Source organism: Callospermophilus lateralis, unplaced genomic scaffold, assembly GCF_048772815.1.
Source record: "Callospermophilus lateralis isolate mCalLat2 unplaced genomic scaffold, mCalLat2.hap1 Scaffold_196, whole genome shotgun sequence".
In the NCBI taxonomy this organism is placed as follows: Eukaryota; Metazoa; Chordata; class Mammalia; order Rodentia; family Sciuridae; genus Callospermophilus; species Callospermophilus lateralis.
The window spans coordinates 1,065,202-1,089,864 of NW_027512968.1; the positions used below are offsets into that span (position 1 = coordinate 1,065,202).

Genomic DNA, 24,663 nt, shown 5'->3' on the forward strand with positions numbered 1-24,663 from the left:
GAGCAGTAGGAAGCCAGGGCTGAGTTATTAAGCCTTGGGGTGAAATGACCTTGTTGTATAATTAACACAGGGGAGCTCAGATGCTTTGTTGTAAGAGAAATCTGCTATTCTTATGAATATGTGAGGCCCTCCATTGTCTCTTTAAAAATGAAAATACTTTATTCATTTTGTGATTGTGATTAAGGTATGTACATGTAGAACAAATACCTTTAAATTAATATAAGTTTGAAAGTGAAAGTTTTCTCTCATGCACTCTATCCTCATCCTTTTTTGCCTTTCTCCGTAAAAGAAAACCATGACGAACACAGCTCGGTGCCTTTGCTTCCAGAACATTTTCTTTGAAATTAAATAAGATACGCATGTGTATGCTTTATAGACACACCACACACACACACACACACACACACACACACACACACGCGCGCGGCTTGGTGTGAAAATAAAAATAGGATCTTTCTATACATATTGTTCTGGAAAATGCTTCTTTCTCCTAACACAAAATCAAGGTTATTTAGAAATATTCTGCCCATATATCTAACCCATTCTTTTTAATGACTTCATGGAATTGTGCTGTTGGCCATAACATAATTTATTTAACTATCTATTAGGAAACCTGAGTTGTTCCAGCTTTTGCTGTTTCAGCTTGTCTGTGAATCTGTGCATGCCCCTTTGTTTATTCCTTTAGGTCCTATGTTTGAGATATGGGGTACTTTTTCTTTTCATAGGAGACAACTAAATTGTGAGTTTTAAAATCCCTTAGTGTGTCCTAGACCAGTCTGTTTTCTGAATGAGAGCAAAAGCTGGTTTGTTGGCAAGAGTATGCATTATACCTGTCAGTCCCTAAGTATGGCGGGGCCCTTGTTTGTCACTGATCTGTAATCTTGATTGTTCATGGTTTGACTGCTCTGATTGGAAATGCTGCCAGCCATAAATGCACTAAAGAATGAGGAACATATGTAGGGAATGGTAAGCTCACCTATTTTATATGCACACGAAGCCTGGAGTATTCCCCAAGCACTCTTCAGCGTGTGGGCACAGCTGCAGGTCTGTATTAGGTGGCTTTGCCTAATATCATGAGTAACTAAAGCCAGGGACAGTCTCACAAACAAAAGACTACACAACACTGGGTTTGCCCTTTGCATAATTAACCCATGATGCTGCCTTTCCAGAACTGTGGTTGTTTGAGGCATTAGCAAGCACATTCAGCATCAGATACACATTCCCTTATTTTCAAATCTACATTTTGCAAATATCACATCTATCAGAAGCAAATGAGTTTAGGGAGCCAGATTTGGCTAATAAAAGATCTTGAGAGAAAGAATGACTTATGAGTAAGTTTTTTTGCATCTGTTGTTACATCCAATCCCTTGAAACACTCCAAGAAGACTGGTCTCACTGAGATGTTTGGGGAGGAACTGTGTCTGTGAATCTGTGCACTTGGGGCTGCTGTGTGTTATCTGGACATGAATTTGTGGAGTAGATTTTGGGGAATGATTTTTGTTTATGGTGCATTTAGCTCTAATCACTGAGCTAGGATTTAAGCCAGATTGGTATTTCTATGAGTCTGGCTGACTCATAGAAATATAAGAGCTGGACTTTTCTATTTTGATTTTTCAGGGATACAGGATCATGGACTTGTGTTGACCATACAGACCTGAAATTTGATTTGAAATGTGCTGTGTTCATGCCATCTCATTATTGTCAGCTTCTGTCTGGTACCACCCACTGCACAGCAAAGAGGGTAGGTCCAGTCTCAGGAAATCTTTGGGAACAAGTTTAGGGTATTAGATAAAGCTTTTTAAGAGGTAGATTTTTCTTTTTTAATGGCAAAGTAGAATAAATGTAAACCCCTTTACTCCCTTCTCTTCATCAAAGTTGTACTGTGATAGAAACTGATGGTAAAAAAGTGGTTGGAGCTCAGGCCAGAAAGAAAGCATCATTGAAGAAATGTGTGAAAGTGTGCAAAACACTTAATTTGTCCTTGGATTCTAAGCTTTATAATTTTGAATTGGAACACCTCAAAGGAAGAGTGTGTATTGTGTGTGCACATATATGTGTGTATGTCTTGGTGAATTTATTGAGGAACAAAATAAATTTACACATTACCTACTTTCAGAAATAATTACTTTGATTTATTCCCTCTCCAACCCCTGAGGGAAGCCCAGGTTATTAGATTTAGTTCCAAAGAAGGCATATGTTTCTGAGTTAATGAAAAAGCCTTAAACTAGTCATTCAGGCTTTTTTATTGTTCTGTGGAATATAAATAGTTTTGGTAGATGTATTAGAAGATCTTCTTTGAATATCTCTGAGGTCCATTTTATATTGGAGAGTCAATCATGGAACATTTTTTTCTTTGTCAGTTGGCTTTTGGAGAGTAAATCTGAGAAAATTCAACCTGAAGGATGGTTGTATCTGAAAAAAAATAGAGCATTTGTAGAATGAATTTTTAAGGGAGCTGGGCTTGGGAAGTAGCTAATGCTACCCCATATTTCTTGTTGTTGGTTTCAGTCTCAAACAGGACACAGGGCCTCCACACCTGCAAGACTGATTGTCTTGTGAAGTCCCACACTCGCTGCCAGATTGGAAGTGGCCTTTATGAGTATCCAAGGTCCCTAATTTCCCTACGGTGCTTCTCTCATAGTCCTGCATAGTTACCCTGCACACCCCTGCTTGGATACCTGTGGTGATTTCTCCTTTCTGGAGGTTTTGAAAAGTAATTGTAAAAAACATACATCATTATTTTTAAATGAATATATATTTTCTATTTAAAAACTAAAGTTTTATCATTCTGACAGGACCATACAGACCTGGCTCCAAATTGATTGTTTGACTAATCAAGGTCTTCCAGAATATTTGTCCAACCTGAGTTCAGTTCACTTAGGTGTACCCTCACTATCCTATTCTATTATTCTTAAGAATGTTATGCGAAACTCTTGGCAAATGACTTCATAAAATAAAAGTAAATAATCCAAGGCACCATCCTGAATTATCAGACTGAGAAGCCATTGATAAAGAGAATGAAATTAGGACAGTCCCATTAATTTCTCTTAAACCTAAGTTAGCTGGACAAAAATCTTTTTCATTTTGGAATGTTTATAATCTTTTGAATAAGTCATGAAAGAATTTGATGTAAGCCTTTTATCAATCTTCAGTTTATAAGACCTACTTAAAAATAAATAGTGAGACCTGTTCCTCGACTTCTAGAATAGTTTTCTGTTGGCCTTGACTCTTTTTCAAAGATGGCCTGCAGTTTTTCCACACCAATTGGAGTTATGATTTAATATTTAATTTAATGGGGTTTGGGATTTGGGTCCCTCTAGGTAGGAGTGACCAGGAGTTTCTTAGCAAAGATCCCTTGTTGAACTTTTATGTTTTCTTAAGAATTCAATTTTCTTTTTTAAATTGGTGCATTATATTTATGCATAATAGTAGGATTTATTGTGACATATTTGTACATGTGCATAATTTGGTCAATTTTGTTTCCCAGTACCTCCTCTTTCTCTCCCCTCTTATTTGCCTCTGGCCCCCTTCCTCCAACTCTACTGATCTACCTTCTGTTTTCATGAGATTCCTATCCCCATCATGCTTCTTTTCCTTTTTTTCTCTCTAACCTCCAAATATGAGAGAAAACATATGACCCTTGAGTTTGAGTCAGGCCTATTTCACTTAACATAATGCTGTCAAATTACATCCATTTTCCTGAAAATGATATAATTTTGTTCTTCATTACTGTGTAAAGCTCTATTTTTTTACATATTCTGCATTTTCTTTATCCATTCTTCCATTGATGGGCACCTAGGCTGATTCCAGTGTATAGCCACTTGGAGAACCATTGTTCGAAGAGTGTGCAGCTCAAAATTCAACGTACTTACAAGTCACTCTAGGTTGTTAGAATGTGATTTCTGGTTCTGGAGGTTTGGGGAAGATCCTGAGATTCTAATGAGATTTCAGGTTATATCACAGCTGGTCCAAGAACCATACTTTGGGTGGCAAGCCTTTGAAACACTGGAGTAGAACAGGGCTCTCAACCTCAGCTCTGTGGGAATTTGGGGCTGGATAATTCTTTGTTGGGTCTCTCTTGTGCACTGTGGAGTATTCAATAGCATCCCTGGCCTCTACCCATTAGATGCTACCAACACCTCACCCACCCAGCAAAGAATGTTTATAGACAGTGCCAAATATATCCTGTGGGCGGGGGCAGGGACCATTGGAGTATTGTCACCTTCTGAGGCTGGATTTTAGGACCTTTCCACCTTCTTCACAATCCTCTGTCTAATGGAAACTTTCTTCCTTTGATCAAGAGAAAAATCATTTATCCACCTCTAGACTGGTCCTAAATGCTTGAAAGAGGCCTGCAGATGACTAGAGTCATTCATACCAACATGAATTAAATAGCAGCTCCTTTGTCTAAATCAGAGAAAGGATCAAGATGTTGATGAAGTAGTGGAGGCCTGAGAAAATGAAAAGAGAGTGCCTTTCTAGGTATTTTCAATGATGGATATTGAAAGCCATCAATAATAGCTTTATATGTAAATAAATAATATGGTTATATTTACATGTATTTATACACATTATATATATATATATATATATATATATATATATGTGTGTGTGTGTGTGTGTGTGTGTGTGTGTGTGTGTGTGAGAGAGAGAGAGAGAGAGAGAGAGAGAGAGAGAGAGATACAAAATCAGATTTGGAAATGGCTTTCTCCATTTCTAGACACCTTTGGATTAAAAAGAAAAATAATTGAGCACCATATCTCACCTCTTTTCTGTTACGTGAAGTTTTTGGCATGTGACCTTTTAACAAGCCCATGAATAATTTCCTTAATTGACTGGCTGGTGATGTTTTTATTCTGTAGTGTCAGTTGCAGTTCAATGGTAGCACACACACTCCAACCCCCACCTACTCACCCGCTGACAAGCTATTAAATCAGTGGCGGTTATAAATTGCATATCTCTTTCACGCTTTTGAACTGGAAGGCCTTGTTCCACAAAGCATGTTAATGGTTAATAAAATTACTGTGTACACACACATCAGTCTTATCCATAAGACCCTAATTCTCTCACTTGGTTGAACTACCTCTGGCATTAATGGGGCAGATTGAATGTGAAGTTGTGATTATGCAGCGCCTCATTATGTGAATTCTGTAAGGGGCGGGTCCTTCTTTCCATCTGTCAGAAAGCCAGTGGGCTGGTAATTAGGAAGGGAATGGGCATCCCAAGGGCTGCTCCAAACCACATGGCATTTTTCTTTCAGCATGCATGGCATCCTGTCTCCCCCTACCTTGTTTTGAAAAAGCAAATGGTAGAGTACTTTAATTCAAAATTATTGGGCAGACAAATTAGAACAAAATGGGTACTTGCAAAAGTAGGGAAAATTGGAATGATTGATAGATAAGCCAGTAGAATAATTATAATGAGAATAATAAATGACTTTCCTCTTTCTTGCTCCCATAATTATTTTCCCCATGTGGCTGGCAACCTGTCCTTATAAGGCTGTTTGTTTTGTTGGCAAAATAAAGGCTGTGGTTGGTAAAAAGTTACCATCATGTCTGTGGCTCCGATACCAGCACAGTGGATTCCCTACAAATATGCCCTCATAGTTTTTGGTGTGGGGATTTTGGGAGATGAGAGGAATCATCCAGTCTATGCACATAACAGGTCCCAGAATGCAGGAACCTCTGTTAAACTAGTTTATTTTTGGCAACTAAACTGCTTGCTTCACCTTTTAGGAGCTGCTTAGGAGCTGGCTTCCCCTCAATAAAGGGAAACAGATTTAAATGTTTTCCTTATCTTTGATGGATGGAGATAGCATGTTTTGTTTTAAGGATAATCAAATGGTGGTCTTTATGTCTCAGAGCCAGTCTCTCCTCTCTGAAGGAATCAGTCCCCAGCAGTCACCCTGGCATTAGTATGCCCAAACAAAAGCTGTCACAGTGGGCTGCCTGGTTGGTTCTCAGCCTTATGGGTGCTCAGGAATTGCCAGTGAAGTTGATAAAGACCCTGGTATCTGAATCTGCTTCCTCCTAGTTTTCTACAGATCTGGGGCAGGGCCAGTGGAGTAAACAGGGTATAACAGTAGGGTAAATTAGAATGATTACTGGATAAACCAGTAGAAAATTATTGTGAGAATAATAAATGACTTTCCTATTTCTTTCTCCTATAATGCTGAGGATGTCTCAGGCCATACTTCAGAGAAATAAATGCCAAGATTAGATGGGAAGCAGGACGGTAAGTGCCCAGAGGATGGTCCTCCAGCTGCAGGGGCAGATGAGCTCTGTAGCCCAGAGTGGCCGCCTTAGGCATGTTTCTTATTTCCTTCCAACTCATGCTTCCTTAACTGCCAAAATATCTGCCCTATCAGACAGTTGTGATGAATAAATGGAATAATGTAGGCAAGGTATCTTCTCTACGACCCGCTGAACACCTAAATGGATCCCCTGCTTATCACTTAGTAGGGGTTCAGCAAGTGGGCATGGTATTTATTGGTCCAGAGAAGAAGCTCTGCCTCTGACCTGTCTCTGATGTGAGAATTATTGGTATATCCTTTTAAAATTAAGTTTATGTTCATCTTGTGTGCACAGAGATTGTGTTGGTCTTTCTATGAATTTATCATGGTTCCTTCAAAGCTGTTCCCCAGTCACCAGTCCATATGTTACCCAATTCGAGTCGCTGGAATTAATAGGATGATCCCAGTTGATGACCTTGGGAAGCTAAAGGCCATTCTCTGGCACCAACCTAGAGAAAGCCATGCCCTCTAATGACTTAGAGCAGAATTTCTCAACATTGGCATGGTTAACACTGTGGACCAGATAATCCTTTGTCATGGAGGCTGTCCTGTGCAGTGTTGCATGTTTACCAACATCACTGGCCTATACCCATTAGATACTCTTAGTTCCCTCCCCAAATTGTGATAGTTGAAAATGTCTTCAGATATTGTCAAATGTCCCCTTATTCTATGAGTGAAATCACATCTGGTTGAGAACCATTGATTTTAGCCATTCCTGTGCTTTAAAACAAAGTTCCCGGGTCTGGGGATGTGGCTCAAGTGGTAGTGCGCTCGCCTGGCATGCGTGCGGCCGGGGTTCAATTCTCAGCACCATGTACAAACAAAGATGTTGTGTCTGCCGATAACTAAAAAATAAATATTAAAAAATTCTCTCTCTCTCTCTCTCTCTCTCTCTCTCTCTCTCTCTCTCTCTCTCTCTCTCTCTCTCTCTCTCTCTTTAAAAAAAAGTTCCCAAGTCTCTTGCTTCATGAGAAAAATACCAGGAGGAACTTTGTAAATGTAAAAGCAAAGCAGAAGTAGCAAACAACATTTTCCCAGGCCATCTTTCAGTCTTGAAGCTATCAAAGGGAATCCTCCTAATGTGAAAATTTTAAAGACCCCCAGAGATGATTCTGAAGTGCAACCACTTTGGGAATCAAGGGACTATCCTTGTCATGGTCCTTTTGCCAGTGACTCTGGGTGAACTTGCCCCTTGCAATTTCCTTCTAAAGGTGAGTTGGTATCTGCCTGTGTGGAGTTACAGGGTTAGTAATTGGGAAGGAAGTTTTAAGAAGGCATTTTAGATTTCTGTGGGTGAGTTAAGTCATATTGTAGGAAGACAGGATTGTAGTCCAAGAAAATAAAGGGTGTTCATGTGTTTGGGTCAGTTTTATTTGTGTGTCATCCAAATAGGTCACTAAAAAAAGAAAAAAAAAACTCTGTGCCAGTCACTTTGCCAATAACCTCTGTACATCAACTAACAACATTGTACCACTATACTCATTAAACAGAACAAAACTATGGCAGAGAGGGATTAAATAGCTTAATAGCTTTCCTGAGGTCACTGATGAGTGCTGCTGTTGGGATGTAGCCAGACTCTGGTTCCAGAGCCTGTCCTTTGAGTAGTTAGTTTCTGCCTCTTTTCCCAGCAAGAAAGAACAGTCACCCAGGGCTTCCACTGTTGCTGCAAAAATTAGGGCATTGTGATGTATTTCATAGAATTTATTGTGCATGATAATTCCTTATAGAGCAATCCTCATCTGTAATTAATGAATTGACAAATGAGTCCTTTTTAGGACATTGATTCTGTGTGGGTGTATCAAATATAAAATGACAAGTTTGTTGTCAAATAGTCCCTCCCTTCCTTGCTTCTCTAAGGTGGTAGGTAGTATGTTGAGTTAGGTGACTGATAGCAAGGGTCTCTTTTCCCCATACCCCTTTTCCTTTATATTGGCACAAGTGCTTGGTTTCTGGATGAATACCTTGAGGGTAGGGCTGGAGATCTGAACCATCTTTGTTCCTCCTTTGATACATGGTTGTCCACTCTTCCCTCTTCCTTCACATCCACCCTCTAGATGTCCTCTAGAGGACATCTCTGTGTTTCAAAGCTCACTCATCTTTCTCCTTTTCTGTCTTTCTGATTGCGTTGATACAGATTACAGAAAACTCAGGCCCTCTGCTCCATTCTGGATAGTGCCAGACCTCAGAAGGACTAATGACAACCTTTCTGAGTCCATCTGGCTCCAAGAGAAGCTCATGTCTTTTTCTGCTCCAAAGTTGTCCCTGCCTCCTAGATCACATCTAGATGTGACCTTTGTTAACTGCACTCATTTGAGGCAGACACAAACCTTGGAAGTGACTCCTTCTATAATATAGAAGAGTTTATAGACTACCTCCAAAGGAGGGGAATATCAATGGATTTCAGAAAAATATGTATTAATTGAAAGAGAAAAAAATCTAACTTTGGTTATCTCACATGATTCATTTGGTCTAGTTTAGTCATGTTCTTGCTTTTGGATCTGTGAGTATCTTAAATGGCAATATGAAATCATAGGCTATTATAACAATTGTGCCAGGGACTGTTGCATTTGTTTTGATTTTTGAGTCTGGAAGAATGTCCTAATTTGGGGATCCTGGATAGATTTAACTTGCAAAACCAAGAGAATGTTGAAGGTGCTGTCCTGGATCTACTTTGGTTTGTTCACAGAGGTGTTTGTACATTTAATCTCCATATGGTCTTGCTTTCTCTTTATTTTGACAGTGCACTATAACTGTTCCTTTTAAAAATACTTCTGGAAATTTTTCTGCCTGGGATTGGGGCCTGAGGCAAAGACCTGGTTGCAAGTAGCTGATTAGTTGATGCTGATTCCAGGAAGGATTCACAGAAAACCCAATCGGGGAGTGGGGAAAGTTAGACAGGGATGGATGAAAAGCCAATTAAGGTGTGAGGCATTATCATGATCTTTTCTGTAGGCAGAGGGGCTGGATTCTGTCTCTGAGAAGTATATACAGGCCACTGCAGTGAGTGCTGAGATGGAACTGTGTTAAAGAACACAGGGATGTGTCTTCTAAGACTTGGAAGGAAATCTGAGCTGGCCGAAGATGTGGCACCAAAAGCACCATCTACACCTTATTGCCCCTGCAGTATTTTAGGTGATTCCAAGTGCTTTAAAACATTTTATTAATACAGAGATATTATTCTATAATATCTCTGTATTAATTCAACACTATAGCAAGTTACAGTTAGATTCCTTAATTTTTTCCATTCCTGAGATGGGAAGTATGCTAGTGGCAATATGATAGTAAACCCCAGCATTTGCCTTTCCAGATGATATGATCAGTGATATTCTTAATAGCCTCTTTACCAGAAGATTTTCATCTTTTAGTATTTTGTGAATTCAGTGATAGATTTCAATGAAACTTCTTTAAGTTACAGAATTTACCGGAACTTGCCCCCTCCAGGTGAAAGTTCTAGGTTTAATCATTTATGTGCTTTTCCCAAATTGCAACCTTTTGGGGCTCCAAGATATTGATAATTTTTCAAATAATTTTAAATCATTGTTCTGTTTAGAAAACTAGTTTCCCAACTCAATGGATGAATAACACTTTCTTCTAAAATGCTCCCTTTCCGTGTTATCTATTTTTTTCTTCTCTTATGCTAGAAAATGTCAGCCCTTCAAAATAGTAGAGCTTGTAGGTCACAGAGATGTTTCATAAATGAGTAAGATCCAGCCAAAAGCATAGTGCACTTTTTTCCCATCTGACAAACTTGTAGTGATATATGAAAAGAAACCTAGAGTTTTCAGATCCCTCATTGGGAGACTCATATTTTCTACCCTAACTTGCCAATGGGTAACTAATACCTACTGTTAAGTTTTTAGATTTTGGTTATGTAAATAAATCTGTCCCTCAAGCCTGTTGATTTAAAATTAAAAAAAAAAATCTTTAATGAGCAGGAATTCCCATTGATACATCTGCACTGGAATTTTAAAGTCTCAAAACCTTGGTGTTTAAGTGAAATTTGTTAATTTCAACCTGAGAAAACCAGGGTCTGGAGATGTTTTCCTATGTTTCTCTAAGTTGATGACAAGTATAGATCTAGATCCTTGGACTCCTAAGTCCTACCCCAGCTTAGCGACTCCAGAAGCATTTCTGTTTGGGTTTGAAAATTTGTGCATAAAACTGTATTCAAAAGTTGTTTGTGTTTGTTTGGATAGACAAAACACCCAGATAAAGAAAGTCCAATGTTTCTATATTAGTCAGGGTTCTCTAAAGGAACAGAATCCACAGGAAGTATAATTATAAAATGGGGACTTATTAGGTTTACTTCTGTGACCAGAAGATGAATAGTCTACAATGGCTGTCTGCAGGCTGGAGAGGTGGAAGAACCAGTAGCTGCACAGTCCAAGAGGCTGAAGTTCCAGAACAAGAGAGATCAACAGTGCTATTCTAGTCTGAGGCCAAAAGCTTCTAGAGAATCCACTTTGGAAGAGTAGAGAAGTGCAAGTCCAATATCTTCAGACAATCACAGCAGCAATGAAGAGCCCATTCAAGAGGAATGGAGCATGCATCTGCTGTTGCTTCCTTGTTCTTTCAACTTTATTCCATCTAAGGCATCATCCTATTAGATGCTGCTGCCCATGCTTAGGGAAGGTCTCATTTCAGTTGGCTATCCCACATGTCCTAGACACACCCTCACTGACACACCCACCAGCCTCTTAATCCTTGGCATCTCAATCCAATCAGATTGACAATTCAAATTAACCATTACAGTCTCCAAGACACAGTTTGCCTATGTTGCAAGCTTCAGATTTGGATTCAAGTTATTGGTTAGGTTTATAACCTGGACAGGTCATGAATTTTTTTGAGACCTTCCCCAGTTCTCTGTTCCTATTACCCCTCTTTCAGCCCTCATAACTTGTCAGATTAGGAAGAAAGAGCATCCTCCACTTGGCAGCATAGATGAAAATCACAGGAGAATGCCATGAAAGTTCTCCATAAGCCACAAATTCTTACTCACAGATCACAGGGTGTTGGCCTCAAGGAATTTTTCCCCTATAAGACTTGGCCTCAAAAAGGGCTGTCTGTGGTGGGTTTATCAGAAGTCCCAGTGATGAAAGAAGGATTAAATTTGAATATTACCTTTGGTATTTGCTCGATATCATTTACTGGCATATTCACACCAATCCTGAGAGGGAAAACACTGTTGTTGTTGTTTTTGTTTTTGTTTTTTTAATCATTCCTATTTTCATTATAAGGTAACTAGGTCTTTTTTAAAAAATATTTTTTTTAATTATAGATGGACACAATATCTTTATTTGTTTATTTTTATGTGGTGCTGGGGATCAAACCCAGGGTCTTATGCATGCAAGGTGAGTGCTCTACCACTAAGCTACAGCCCCAGCCAGGAAACCTGGTCTTGGGAATGGAGACATGAACAATTGAGATTGGGTGAATGCTTGCTGCACTTGGCCTTCCTACCCACAAGTTCTATATCTACTAACCTATGAATTGAAAATATTTGGTAAATAAAGTGTACTGAACATGTACAGATGTTTTTCTTGTCATTATTTCCTAAACAATACAGTAAACAACTGTTTACATAGCATTTACATCATATTAGCTATTATAAATAATCTAGAGATAATATAAAGTATACAGTAAGATGTGCATAGATTCCATGCAAACCTATACTATTTTACTTAAAGGACTTGAGCATGCACAGATGATGGGCTGCTGCAACTCACTGTAGATACTGGGGAACAACTGCATATTACCCAGAAACAGTATGACAATCCACAAAACCACACCGTACACACTTGAGCCCCTCGCTCAATTTCATAGGTGCTCACAGAACCTGATTATTTTACATCTTCAGGTTTGAGACTTAATAAAGACCACCATTTTTCTGTCATGTGAGAACATAAATAAATGGAAATGTTAAAAATAGATGTAGCTAAAGAAGGCATTCTAGAAACTTTTATCAAAAAATACAGCATTTAGGCCACATGTGATAGCACATGGCTGTATTTCCAACCCCTCAGGAGACTGAGGCAAGAGGATTGCAGATTCGGGGACAGCCTTGGCAACTTAAAATGATGTTTAAAAAAATGTAAAAAGGACTGGGGAAGTAGTTCAGTGATAGAGCTGGGTTCAATCTCCAGTACTGGGGTGAAGGTGAGGAAGAAAAAAAAATTCAGCATTCAGAAAAATAGAAGGGAAAAAGTTTATCTTTTCACCATTCTTACTTTAAAGTTTATTTCCTTCCTCCAATTTCCTCTAAGATTTACATTTATTTGTACATATTTATAATCTGTAGATATCATTTTAATCCTGTTTTTTCACTTTTTATTTTTATTTTTAGGCAGTTTTTTTTGTGATCTATTGAAAACAATTTAAATGTTACCCAATTGTCAACTGAATTGATATATCACAGTAACTTAAACACTCTTTTTGTGGCACATTGATAATTCCCATCTTTAAGTATAAATAATGCTGCTGTGAACATTCTTCTGCAAAAGAAGCTTTTCCTTTAGGGATAGATTCCCAGAAGTGGATCAAAGCAAATGAACAATTTAAGCCAATTACTTAAAATGCTGGAATCAATTAGGTTGAAACACTGGAGAATAGTTTACTAAGGTAATGCTAGAATATTTTTGTAGTGATAAAAAGAAATAATAGACTAAATTAACCAAGTCATGCCAAGAAGTCCTGTGTAAAGTGCTGAGCTCTTTTTTTCCCATACAGCTGGTGCTGGTTCCTCCACCTAGCATGGCAGTCCCAGAAATCACAAGCGGGCTTCAGTTCTTGTATGTCTTTATTCCGTGGCCTATTGGGAAATGGCCTCTTTGTTTCCTCCTGACATCTGTCCATCCCCTTGTCTACTGCAACACGGAAGCCTCAGCACCAGGCTGTGTCTAAGCTGCTTTGACCCTTGTAGGAAAGAGTACCTGGAAACAAATGTTTGCCAAACTAGCGCATGGCTGATGCAGACTGGGGCCTCTTCATTGCTGTGGCAGATGGTGTTTTCTGAGGATGACCACAGCAATATCATCCCTCCCTCTCATATGCTCTTCTACATGTTTACCCTGTCACTCACTCATCAAAAGTGATATCTCATTCCTCCCCCACTTTGATCTCAGTAAGCCTATGACTCCCAGACAGCAGAATATTCTGGTAGGATGCTGTATGATTTCCAAGACCTTGCAACTTCTGCCTAATTTGGGGGGATTTCCTAACTAGCTCAAGAGGGAATCAGCCACCACGTGGTAAGCCCACCTTCCCCAAGGAATATTGGTTAAGCACTTGGGTTGGAAAGCTTGGCCAAACTCGGACTTCTCTCATCCTTGTTATGAGATGAATCATCTTGGTTTTCAGTCCTTACTATCATTCATCTTGGTCTCAAAGTCCATGGAATGGGACTGATCACCTCAGTTTGGGTCAGGTGCCTTGGTTCAAGGTAGGATGAAGTGGCTGTCAATCCTACCCTTGGGAGTAGAGCCTGAAAGAAGAATGGAGAGGAGGAAGCAGGGCATGTCAGGCCCTGCAGTTGTTCACAAAATATATTTTTGCCTGAGTTAGCTTTAAAAAATACTAATCTAATCATCATCATTTTCAAAGTTGTCTGGAGCTCTGGTTTTTGTAAGAAAGCTAAAGCAGCTCAGCTAAGCACATGAGGCTTCTCAGGGATGGCCCACTCCCACCTTTCTACTCAGCTTTCCAGCAGGGACTCTTCATGAAACCTGTCCTCCAGCTTTACTAGGGAATTTGTGGTTTCTTAGCAGTGGGTAATGATCTTACCCACTTCTGAGACTTAAATGCAGTCTTTGTGCTGATGACTCCCAATTTATGTCCTCCACTTAAACTTATCTCTGAATCTAAGTGCCCATCTCCAATTGTCTTTTCAACACTTCCACTTGGATGTTATTTTATCAGCTTTTTCGTTGCTTGTGACCAAAAATACCTGACAAGAACAATTAGAAGAGAAGAAGTTTATTTGGGGGCTTATAGTTTCAGAGGTCTTAGTGCATAGAGGGCTGGCTTCTTTCCCCTGGGCCTGAGGTGGGGCAGAATATAATGGTGGAAAAGTGTGGAGGAAAACAGCCTGGCACCAGGAAGCAGAGAGAGACAGAGACTCCATTCTCCAGGGACAAAATATAAACCCCTAAGGCACTCCCTCAGTGACCTACCTCCTTCAGCCACACCTGACCTGCCTTCAGTTATCACTCAGTTAATCCCTATCAGGGAATTAATTCACTGATTAGGTGAAGGCCCCTCAAAACCCAATCATTTCACTTCTAAACTTCCTTGCCTTGTCTCACACATGAGTTTTTGAGAAACATCTCCCATCTAAACCATAACAGATGTCTAACAGACATCTCAAACCTAGCATGTCCAAAACTGAACTCCTGATCTTTCCCCTTCAATACATGCTTTTCCCACATTCTTCCTACCTCAGGAAATGGCAGCTCCATCTTTCCCTTTTCTTAGGTCCCAAGGCTTGCATCATCTGGACTTTTTTTTGTTGAATATCATGCATTAATAAAATGGAATATATCCCTGAACAAACCAAGACTCAGAATCAGACCATCACCAAAAACCTCACTCCTTCAGTGTGATTATACTGACCTAAGACATCCTTTGTCATGCTCTCAGCTGACCTGAATACTTTAACAGTTTCTTCTCTTCATTTCTGCTGTTGCCAAGCATCAGTGATCTGGTTAAAATATGCCACACAGAGTCATTTCCAAGTTCTAGTCCCCTGTGGCTTTCCATCATTGTAAATGCCTTCATCCTTGTAACGGCACCAAGACCTTATAGGATCCTCACTGTTTGAATTCACCTCCATCATTTTCCCTCTTTCTCATTCCCTTTGTGGTTGCCTTGATGTATCTCCCTCATGTCAGGCAGACCTTCTGCCTCAGAGTCTTGCTCTTCTCTCTGCCTGGAGGGTTCTTCCACCAGATATCTTCATGGCCTGCTCACTAGAATGGTGCTTGGCACAAAGTAATTAGACAGTATAAATGTGCTGAACTAAGGAATCTGATATGCCTTTGAATCTGCTTTTTATCCCTCTTTACCAAGTCAGCTCCTTTGGATTGACTTTTGACTTCATTCAAAGTCAACTCAGAGCTCCTCTGGAAAGATTTCTGTGTGATTTAAAAGCTTCCTCTCCCTACTTCTTAAGGAAAAGACCTAGTATGTTAGAGGCCCTAGTTTCTATCCCTGGAGGTGTGGAGGGTGGGGAATGGGATTTCTATTTGTTCAGTTCAGCTTGTGAATTATTATAGATAAAAGGAAATGGACACTTGTTGAGAAAGGAGAGATCTTTAGTTGTTGCATGCTGAAGATACGGATGGTCTAACTATGAACAGGGGGATGGACCTCTTGCCTGGAGAGCTCTGTTCTGAGGGACCATACCCAATCCAGTTCAACCTCACCCTAGCTGCAACCCATTCACAAAACAGCCGGTGGATGAAGTTGAAGAGGGGGAGATGGGAACATGAACAGAGAAAGGAAATGAGACCTGGAGCCCAGGAGAGTCAAGAAAAGAGATGAAGATAGTATAAAAATATTAGAAGAAGAGAGGGAGCTGCTGAAGAAGAGAGGAGGCAGGAGGTGATAATGATGGAGTGAGGGGAGGGGCAGAATCTCAAGCAAAATGGTGCTTGTTGGGCATAGCTATGATAGAGAATGGGGGACTGTCTTACCACCATTCATTACTGACTTTCTCCTTCCTTTTATACTGCCTCCAAACCAATTTTGGTTTGTGGCTTTATTTGAAATGGCAGAACTCATGGAGAGAAAGAGCTATGAATAAATGAACATTCGCAACGGTGGAGTCCTAAGTGCTAAGCATGCTCATATCACTGTCTTTTATTTTTCATTATTTGTTTGACACTTGAACAATGCCGCAGATTACAAGTGCTTTGGAGACTATAATAAAACATGATCACCAAAATAATTGTGCTTTAAACTGTGACCTGAATTGGTTAATTGCCAGGGCTACACTGTGTTTTAGGCTTGTTGTAAATTAGAGTGATGGGAGAAGCTTCTGGTGCGTGGCTCTTTTGATCTGAGGGGAAGTTACTTAGAATTGGCATGCCAGGACTTAGGCCTCATGAGTAGGAGCTATAGACCTTTAAACCTGCAATTGACATGGGACCGAACTTTCAGTCTGACCTCAGTTTGGATGTGAATACCTGTCAGTAGGTTTTTGCCCTTATAATTTCAAAGGCAAAAAGTAATGATTCTAGATTATTCATAGATTTCCAATGTTATGCACAGTTAGCAATTCGTAGTTTTTAGCTGGAAAATAAAAGGTGAGTTTAACCCCCTTTAATCATTTCTTTGTAATGGCTTTGGCCATCTCTTTGGATTTCACTAGGTTTCTTTTGGACATTGTGTCTTAATACTGTTCCTTAAATTTGAACACACATTAGAATCAACTGGAAGGCCCTATCCTAGAGCTTCTGCTTCAGTAGGGCTGGGGAGGATTTACTCAGAATTTGTTTCTCTATCAAGTTCCTAGGTGGTGTGGATGCTACTGATCTGTGGCTCACACTGTGATAACTGCTGGTCCCTTGGGAATTTTTTTTAATTTATTTTAATTAGTTACATATGACAATAGAATACATTTTGACACATCATACATAAATGGAGTATAACTTCTCATTCTTCTTGTTGTACATGATGTAGGATTACACTGTTTATGTAATCATATATGCACATAGCGTCATAAGGTCTGATTCATTCTGTTATCTTTCCTACCCCTATAACCCATCCTGTCCCTTGACTCCCCCTATCTAATGCAAAGGACCTCTATTCTTCCCTAGCCCCAAGTCCCCTTATTGTGAAATAGCATCCACATATCAGAGAAAACATTTGGCCTTTGATTTTGGGGGGATTGGTTTATTTCCGTTAGCATGATATTCTCTAGCTCCACCCATTTAGTGGCAAATGCCATAATTTCGATCTTCTTTAAGGCTGATTAATATTCCATTGTGTTTATGTACCACATTTTCTTTATCCATTCATCTGTTGAAGAGCACCTAGATTGGTTCCACAGTTTAGCTATTGTAAATTGAGCTGCTATAAACATTGATGTGGTCCAGTGGGAATTTAAGATCAGTTTCAGTCTGGGTTCATCGGGGGACTATATTGATGTGCTTTCTGGTGACCTGGCTTCTCAGTGTCCTATTGTCTTGCCAACCTATCCAGGTGAAGGCCACATGTGCTAGGGGAGTAGGTATCCTTTTCCACCCTTTGCCATCCATCCTTAAGCTTGGAAGTAGCTCACACAGATGCAGAAGCAGCCATGTTTGCTCCTGACCTAAATCTTTATTGGTTTGAGCATGTGATTTGAACATCCAGAGTCTTTCAGTGGTTGGATGATTGACTGGGAGTGGCCATTGGGAGGGCATTAGTTGATTTGGGTTCTATTTCTGAGTAGACTTCAAACTCCTTGGGTGACCTTGGGTAGGCCTCTTAGTCCTCAACATGCGATTTTGACTCCTTGTATTTATGAAACATACCTTTCTTCCTCCTCATTAATAAAATAGGAGAAAAACAAAAACCTAGGTCTGGTGAGTTGCCTCCAGGGGATTTGTGAGCTGATGTGCAGAACTCTGAGTGCCTGAGGAGAAAGCTTCTGTGTAAACACAATATATTATTAATAAGCCATAAAAATAGCATTACACCCTCTGCTATTAATAGCTGCTTCGGGCTGTCAGAGTGGCTGGGTCCTAAGACACAGGCTCCAGCAGTGTTGAAGGAGGGGTTACTGTGGTTTTTGAATTTGTAACACATTTAAAAGAAATTGATAGTGAGTTCTTAAAACATTTTTGGGCATTTTCTCAGGTGTCTCGGTGAAGAAAATAATGATTAAAGTTCTGTGAAACTCAAGTCTATTAAACCAGATCACACATTTTCTTTTGACTTTTGTTATATTTCAGAATCACTTTACAGTGTGGGCTACTCCATGTGCATTTGACTGAAGGGTTAAGAGTCTCTTTCTTCCTAACAGTTGATGCCCCTTAGAATCTACAGGGAGTAATTTACAGATCAGTTAGTGATTAATTAATCCATTGATGTTTATATCCACTCTACAGATACATTTGAGACATCCTGCTACATGCTACTATAGATATTAGGAAATAAAAATGTGTTTTTAAATGTCCATTTTAAAATTTTATTTTAAGATATTTTTTTGACCTAAGGAATTTATAGTGTAGCTTTGATTAAAAATAAGTAAGCAAGAAATTATGTATCGAGGCTCTTGCTGTATTTAAACTTGTCTTAAGCATATGTACTTGAATAATGTAATGAAATTAAAATATACATATGCTTTAACTAATATACATATATTAAGTAATTTAATAAAATAAAAACCCACTTTTTGTGCATGATCAAGCCATGCCTGCAGTGATCTCACAGAAGTAGATTTCCTGTGCATCACTGTTCCCTGTCCGGAAGAACCCAAGGCTATTTGTTTCCTTTTTCCCCCAGGAGAATAGAGAAGAGGATATAGTGGACAAATTACCTAGAGAAGGTCTAGCTGTCCTATTTGTTTCTCAGGGAGAAAAAGCGAATCAGTAAACACATGTTCTGTGGGGCCTGGGGCCTGGAAAGGCCATGAGACCAGTCTTTCCCTCCTTGCCAGCTTGAGTGACCACTCTCTCCCTGCCTCTGTTCCAGGGAGTCATGGACTTTGCCTCATAGAATGAGCTCCCTGGTGACAGGGCTTCACTTGGGTCTGGGCCTTGCATTAGTATTAGATTAAAATTAAACTAGGCCAGTACACATTAGAATTGCCTGGAAGCTTTTATAAAAAATGCAGAGGTCTAGGTTTACCCTAGAGTCTGATATATCGAACTGGGGTGTTAGTCAGGCAGAAAAAAAAAAGTTCCCTGGAAGAGTGCAGTGGCTGGGAGGTGCTTAGTTTGTGATTGAATTTACCTAAAAAGGAGTCTTTTCCAGTCACCCAGGAGTTTTGTGAATCGAGGAAAAAAAAGCCACATTGCAAAACTGACCTCTTGCTCTTGCAAGACTTCTGTTTCTATTTTTCACTTGAATAAATCCTACTTTTTTTTCACTCTTGGAAAACCAAATGAAAATTTTGCAGGCTGCTGATGTAGCTCATTGGTACAGCACTAGCTTACACGTGCAAGGCCCTGGGTTCTTTTCCTAGTAACCCCCCAAAAAAGCAAACAAACAAACAAACCTTATGTTGCAGGCCTAATTGACTTCAATCTTTTTGTCTGTACTGGGACCCCTTCCAGTCCCTTTGCTCTCAGGTATAAATGGTTATTCCAAGCACTGAGTACAGCTGGCCATCTTCCAAGGAGGTGCTTGGTATTTGCTTCAAACTGATCCTGAAACTCGGGGAATCCCTGCCTTTGTTCCAGTCCCTAGTTACTAAAGGACCCTCCAGTAAGGGCCTGAGAGCACTTGGTCACCTGCCCCAGGTGCACCATCTCAACTGAGCTGGTCAGCCATGGCCATGTGTTTTTACTGCCCACATTCTCTTTTCTCCCTCTCGAGCATATGTTTTTCCGTGGGGGCTCATTACAAGAATGCATGGCACTGATGGTGACTCATCCATTTGCTCAAGTCTCCACCAAGATCCTAGCCCATTCATTACCTTTTCCTCTATCTATGTGTTCATTTTTTGTGTGTTTTTGCTCCAGCCTGCAATGATTCATTCTGTGTCTTTGAAAGGATAAAACCTACCACTAGAGGGTGGGTAAGAAGACTCCTAAGTGCATTCCATGCCGTGGGTTCACCTGCTTATATTCCTCACTTCTAAATTAGGGGGATTGTATCTATCCACGGGTTTATTAGGATTGTACATATGTTCCACTTCAAAATTAGGTGAACAGTTTGGGAATGTGCTGTTAGTCAAAAGAGGGAATCCAAGAAGAATAATGAAAAAACATTTTTTTAAAAGATATATTTTTAGTTGTCAATGGACCTTGATTTTCTAATTTATTTATCTATATGTGATGCTGAGAATTGAACCCAGGGCCTCACACATGCTAGGCAAGCGCTCTATCACTGAGCCACAACCCCAGCCCTGAAAATTGGTTCTATTTGCTACCTGGTGGAAGAGGCTTCCAAATGATGGTAGCACCATGTTGAGATAGGAATGATCTAAAACTAATTGTAGTTGTCCTTGTATTCTTCCTCTCCATTTTGGTATTTTGACCCTTGTATTAGGATTAGCATTTCCTCTTGTTTACTTTCATTTTCTGTCTCCTGAGATTTGTTGTATCTGGATTGCCAGATTCTGTCATGAACCCCATAGATTTTCTTATAGTCCTCTCCCCCTGACCTTCCCAGTTGTGTATCATCTACTCTTATCATTGGCTCCTGCCTCCTCCTGGGCTGGGTATTTTGCTTGACCTCATCCTTTCTTCTATTTTTCCTTCTCTCTTTCTTGTCATCCTCTCTGTCCTCTCCTTCCTGTCCTTCTTTCCTTCCTCTCTCTTACCATAGACACTCTGTCTTTTCTAATTATCAAATCATTTCTCCTTCTTTTGGCTGGGAAAATCCAAAGGTTTGTATTTTATTGAGTCATATCCAGAAGAGGCATCGGGAGCTGCCTGCCTTTGTCTCAGCTATAATCATCAACGGTTTACTTCATCATTTCATTTCATCTTCAGGTAGGACATATTATTCCTAACCAAAAGGTGAGAAAATACAAGCTAAAAAGAGTTTCAGTTCCTTGACCAAGAACCTGCAACAAGTTAAATGGCCGAGCTTGGGATGTCCCATGCCAGTCTCCACTCTGTTATTAAACTCTTCACCCTTTAGCCTGAGCGGGATTGAAGCAGCAAGTTTGCCAGGCAAGGGAGATGGCTTCCATGACGCTTTTATGGCCGACCCTTCCATTGCCAGCATTCATGGAGTACTGCAAGGTGATGTAGGATGGTGAACCCCTTACCTGTGAGGTTGCCTTTGTTGATAAAATCCTGAACTGTGTTCTCCCAGAGTAACTTGGTGTCAATTCTGGGACTGGGGGGGTGCAGTGAATTATGGCAAAATTTACTTTTCAGATGGTGTGCTCATCGTGGTCAACTGTGCCAACTCTTCAGCAGTATGGAGTTCTCCCAGTTAAGACTCTTAATGTTTTGTTTTTTTCAGAGCCTGTGTCATCTTGGGGGTGATATTCCTTCTGTCATCCATATGTATAGTGGTCAAAGCCATCCATGACCTCTCAACTAGGCTGCTCCCAGAAGTGGTAAGGTTCTTCTTCTTCCTTAACAGTCTTTCCCAGTAGTACCAGCTCCTGTGCTGCCTCTCACCACAGATTTACTGGTGGGGGTTAGCAGGTTCAGAGAGAACGTACAACATTTTGGGGGGTCTGGAAGAACTCGTTTCGGGGATACAAATGAGTTGGCAGAGCAAAGCACTGGGCAGGAGGAAGAAACTCCAAATATTTGAGCTGGTACTGGGTCTATGTTCTTCTCCTTAGGTCTTCTGATTAGTTTTAAAATAAGATGTCTTTGTTTTAATAAAGAAAAATTGAGTTATTTTGTGTAGCAGAGTGATCCAATCTGTATTGTTTATATCTGTTGTTCTGTATTCATTCAACGATTTCTGTAATAAGAATTATTTATTTTTTCCTTTGCACTTCAATTCAATGCATAAATCTATTCACATGAGTTTTTCTAGCACAGCTGATATTTGAATATAGAAACTGGAGGATACAATTTCATATTTAAATGTGTCTTGACTGCTTTGTTCTCTATGTGAGAGTCATTACCCAAACTCTTGACATTTTTTTTTCCTTTTCCCCTTTTGAATGCTAAGAAAAGAAATATTTTTAGAGTCTTGTTTCAGGCAATATTCATAGAAGGCAACTGATTTGGTTTCCAGAAGATGAAGATGCTGCCATTACAATAATTCTCTGTGTACAAGTTCAAAGCAGTTTGAATGCAAAATACAGCTCTTTCCTCAGGATGTGATTTGATTTGAACTTGGCCACATATATCATCTTATATGAGGCCCAGACAGACATTTATTTCACTTTTGGAAGAACATTCTAATCCTCTTGGGGTGATCTATTGCATTTGTGTGTGTGTGTGTGTGTGTGTGTGTGTGTGTGTACATGTGTGTTGATGGGGATGGTGTAAATGAAGCAGAAAAATTCTATTGGATACAGTAGAGACACTGACATGCCTGTGTTCAGTTATTGTCTTCCTCCTTCTCAGGCTGAGATAACAGCATCCCTTTTAACTATCATTACCACAGTTGGCCCAAGGCTTATTCTCTAATAACTCAGTGACAGGGAGGAAAGATGGATGCCAGGGTAGGAATGCACACTTAGGGTAGTCACTCTTTCTCAGAACAGAGCTGGCTCAAGCAGATATTAGTGTAATACTCCTATGCTCTTCACATCCTAATTAGTGAATTCTCTCACTCTGATCTTCTGGTTGCCCAGGGCCTTGGACTCTTTCATCTTTTTCCTCTATCAAGCTTGCTATCCCATTTTCCAGTCTTTCTGAATCTAAGTTATGAAGTCACTGAGGATAACTTTACATGTTGAATGACTGATAACATTTTTGCATTTTTCAGGGCAGGAAAATATGCTTCAACTTTAAGAAATGTTTATTAGTGGAAATTTTCAGCATTAACCAGTCAGCACATTCATTTACTTAGGCATTAAAAGTCAATTTCCAGGAGGGCTAACTTGATGTTGGATGGATGACTGTGTTCACAGCTCTTGTAGAGAGCCTTCTTGTGTTTTTCTTGGTAGGTGAACCACTTTTCACAGGGAACATTCTCTTATTATCCCATGTGTACAACTCTTCTTTTTGGGGGGCAGGTACTGGGGATTGAACTATGGGGTGCTCAACCAGTGAGCCGCATTCCCAGCCCTATTTTGTATTTTGTTAGAGACAGAGTCTCACTGAATTGCTTAGCACCTTTCTATTGCCGAGGCTGGCTTTGAACTCGTGATCCTCCTGCCTCAGCTTCCTGTCCTACTGGGATTACAAGTATGTACCACAGTGCCAGACCCCATGTGTGTACTCTTAAGCAAAGCTAACCAACTTAAATTCCATGTCATGGTAGAAATATCTACCGTGATGCCCTGCTCCAGGTAGAGTTCACAGGGGGTGAAGAGCTCCATGGTTGTGCCCAAAACGAATCCTTCCTTGGGGAACCCATACTTACTGCAGTGTTTTATACATTATGAAAATGTCTCATATATATATATATATGTATATATACACACATACATATATATGTATATATACATATATACATTTATATCCATATATATGTATATATATACATATATACATTTATATATACATATATATACATACATATATATGTGTGTATATATACACATATATATTATTTCATTTATATATTATATACATTTATATTTATTTATTTGATCCTTCAGCACTATAAACAGTTTAAAAAGGGGCTTTCAAACTGCACAAGCTCCCTCCTGCATAGCAGGAGACCTCCTATTTGAGTGGCACACAGGGACCAGATAAAATGCAGGTCATGGCCAAAGATTTTTCAATACCAGGTCTTCTGATTTCTTTGCTCTGTGCAAGAAGCTTCTGGATGTCAAGAGGCTATCAACAAGCCCCCAACCTCTGGCCTGCAGTAAATCAGAGTGAGCATTTATTCCATAATGCTTTATGTAAATTAAGATTTATACACTCAGATGCTGCAGAACCCAGTCCTCAAACAAGAACAGGAGAAGCCAACCAGATCTGTAGCTACCGGAGATATGAAGTTTCTGTCCTCCCCCTGAGTTTTTATATCAGAATATGAGCCAGTGTTGCCAGGTCTAGCAGCAAGGTTTGAGGAAAAAATAGAAACCTGTGTCTACTGTGAAATAAATTGGCAACTAATTAAAAAAATAAAAATGAAAACCCTGCCTGGGAGTGGGAGGATACTTTCATGCAGGTCAAATAAAACATGGCTCTTGCCTGAATGCAGGGAGTTTGCTAATTCTCGTGGATGCCAGGCTGTAAGTAGGATCTGGATGAAACCAGGCTCCAGGGTCTTAGGGCCTTAATGTCATGAACTTCCTTCCCAGTTATACCTGTGGCCTTTGCCCCGGCTGTGGAGCTGTAGTTTCACATTTGATTTCTATTTAGTCTGAAGCCATGTTTTCCCTCCTATAACCCTGTTCCCTGGGCTGCTTTCTTTTTAATTCAGCTGCACAATTTTCTGAGAGTAAATGGAAGAATGAGTCAGTTTTGAATAAGAGAGCTGTGCAGTTGGGAATTACCCAACCATGAAGTCAGCTGGCTCTGAGCCTCTGTGGCGTTGACAGCCATGCCAGCCCCTCAGGGCTTTGCTGGGGGAGGAATCAGGTCATCCTGGCTCTCTGGGGAACCCCAAACCAGACTCTGGGGCAT

General features: G+C 39.9%; 1 pseudogene; it reads left to right on the top strand.

Moving 5' to 3' along the window:
* The window catches only part of LOC143388666 (transmembrane protein 163-like), a 192,997-nt pseudogene that overhangs the window by 141,859 nt on the left and 26,475 nt on the right, over positions 1-24,663 (top strand).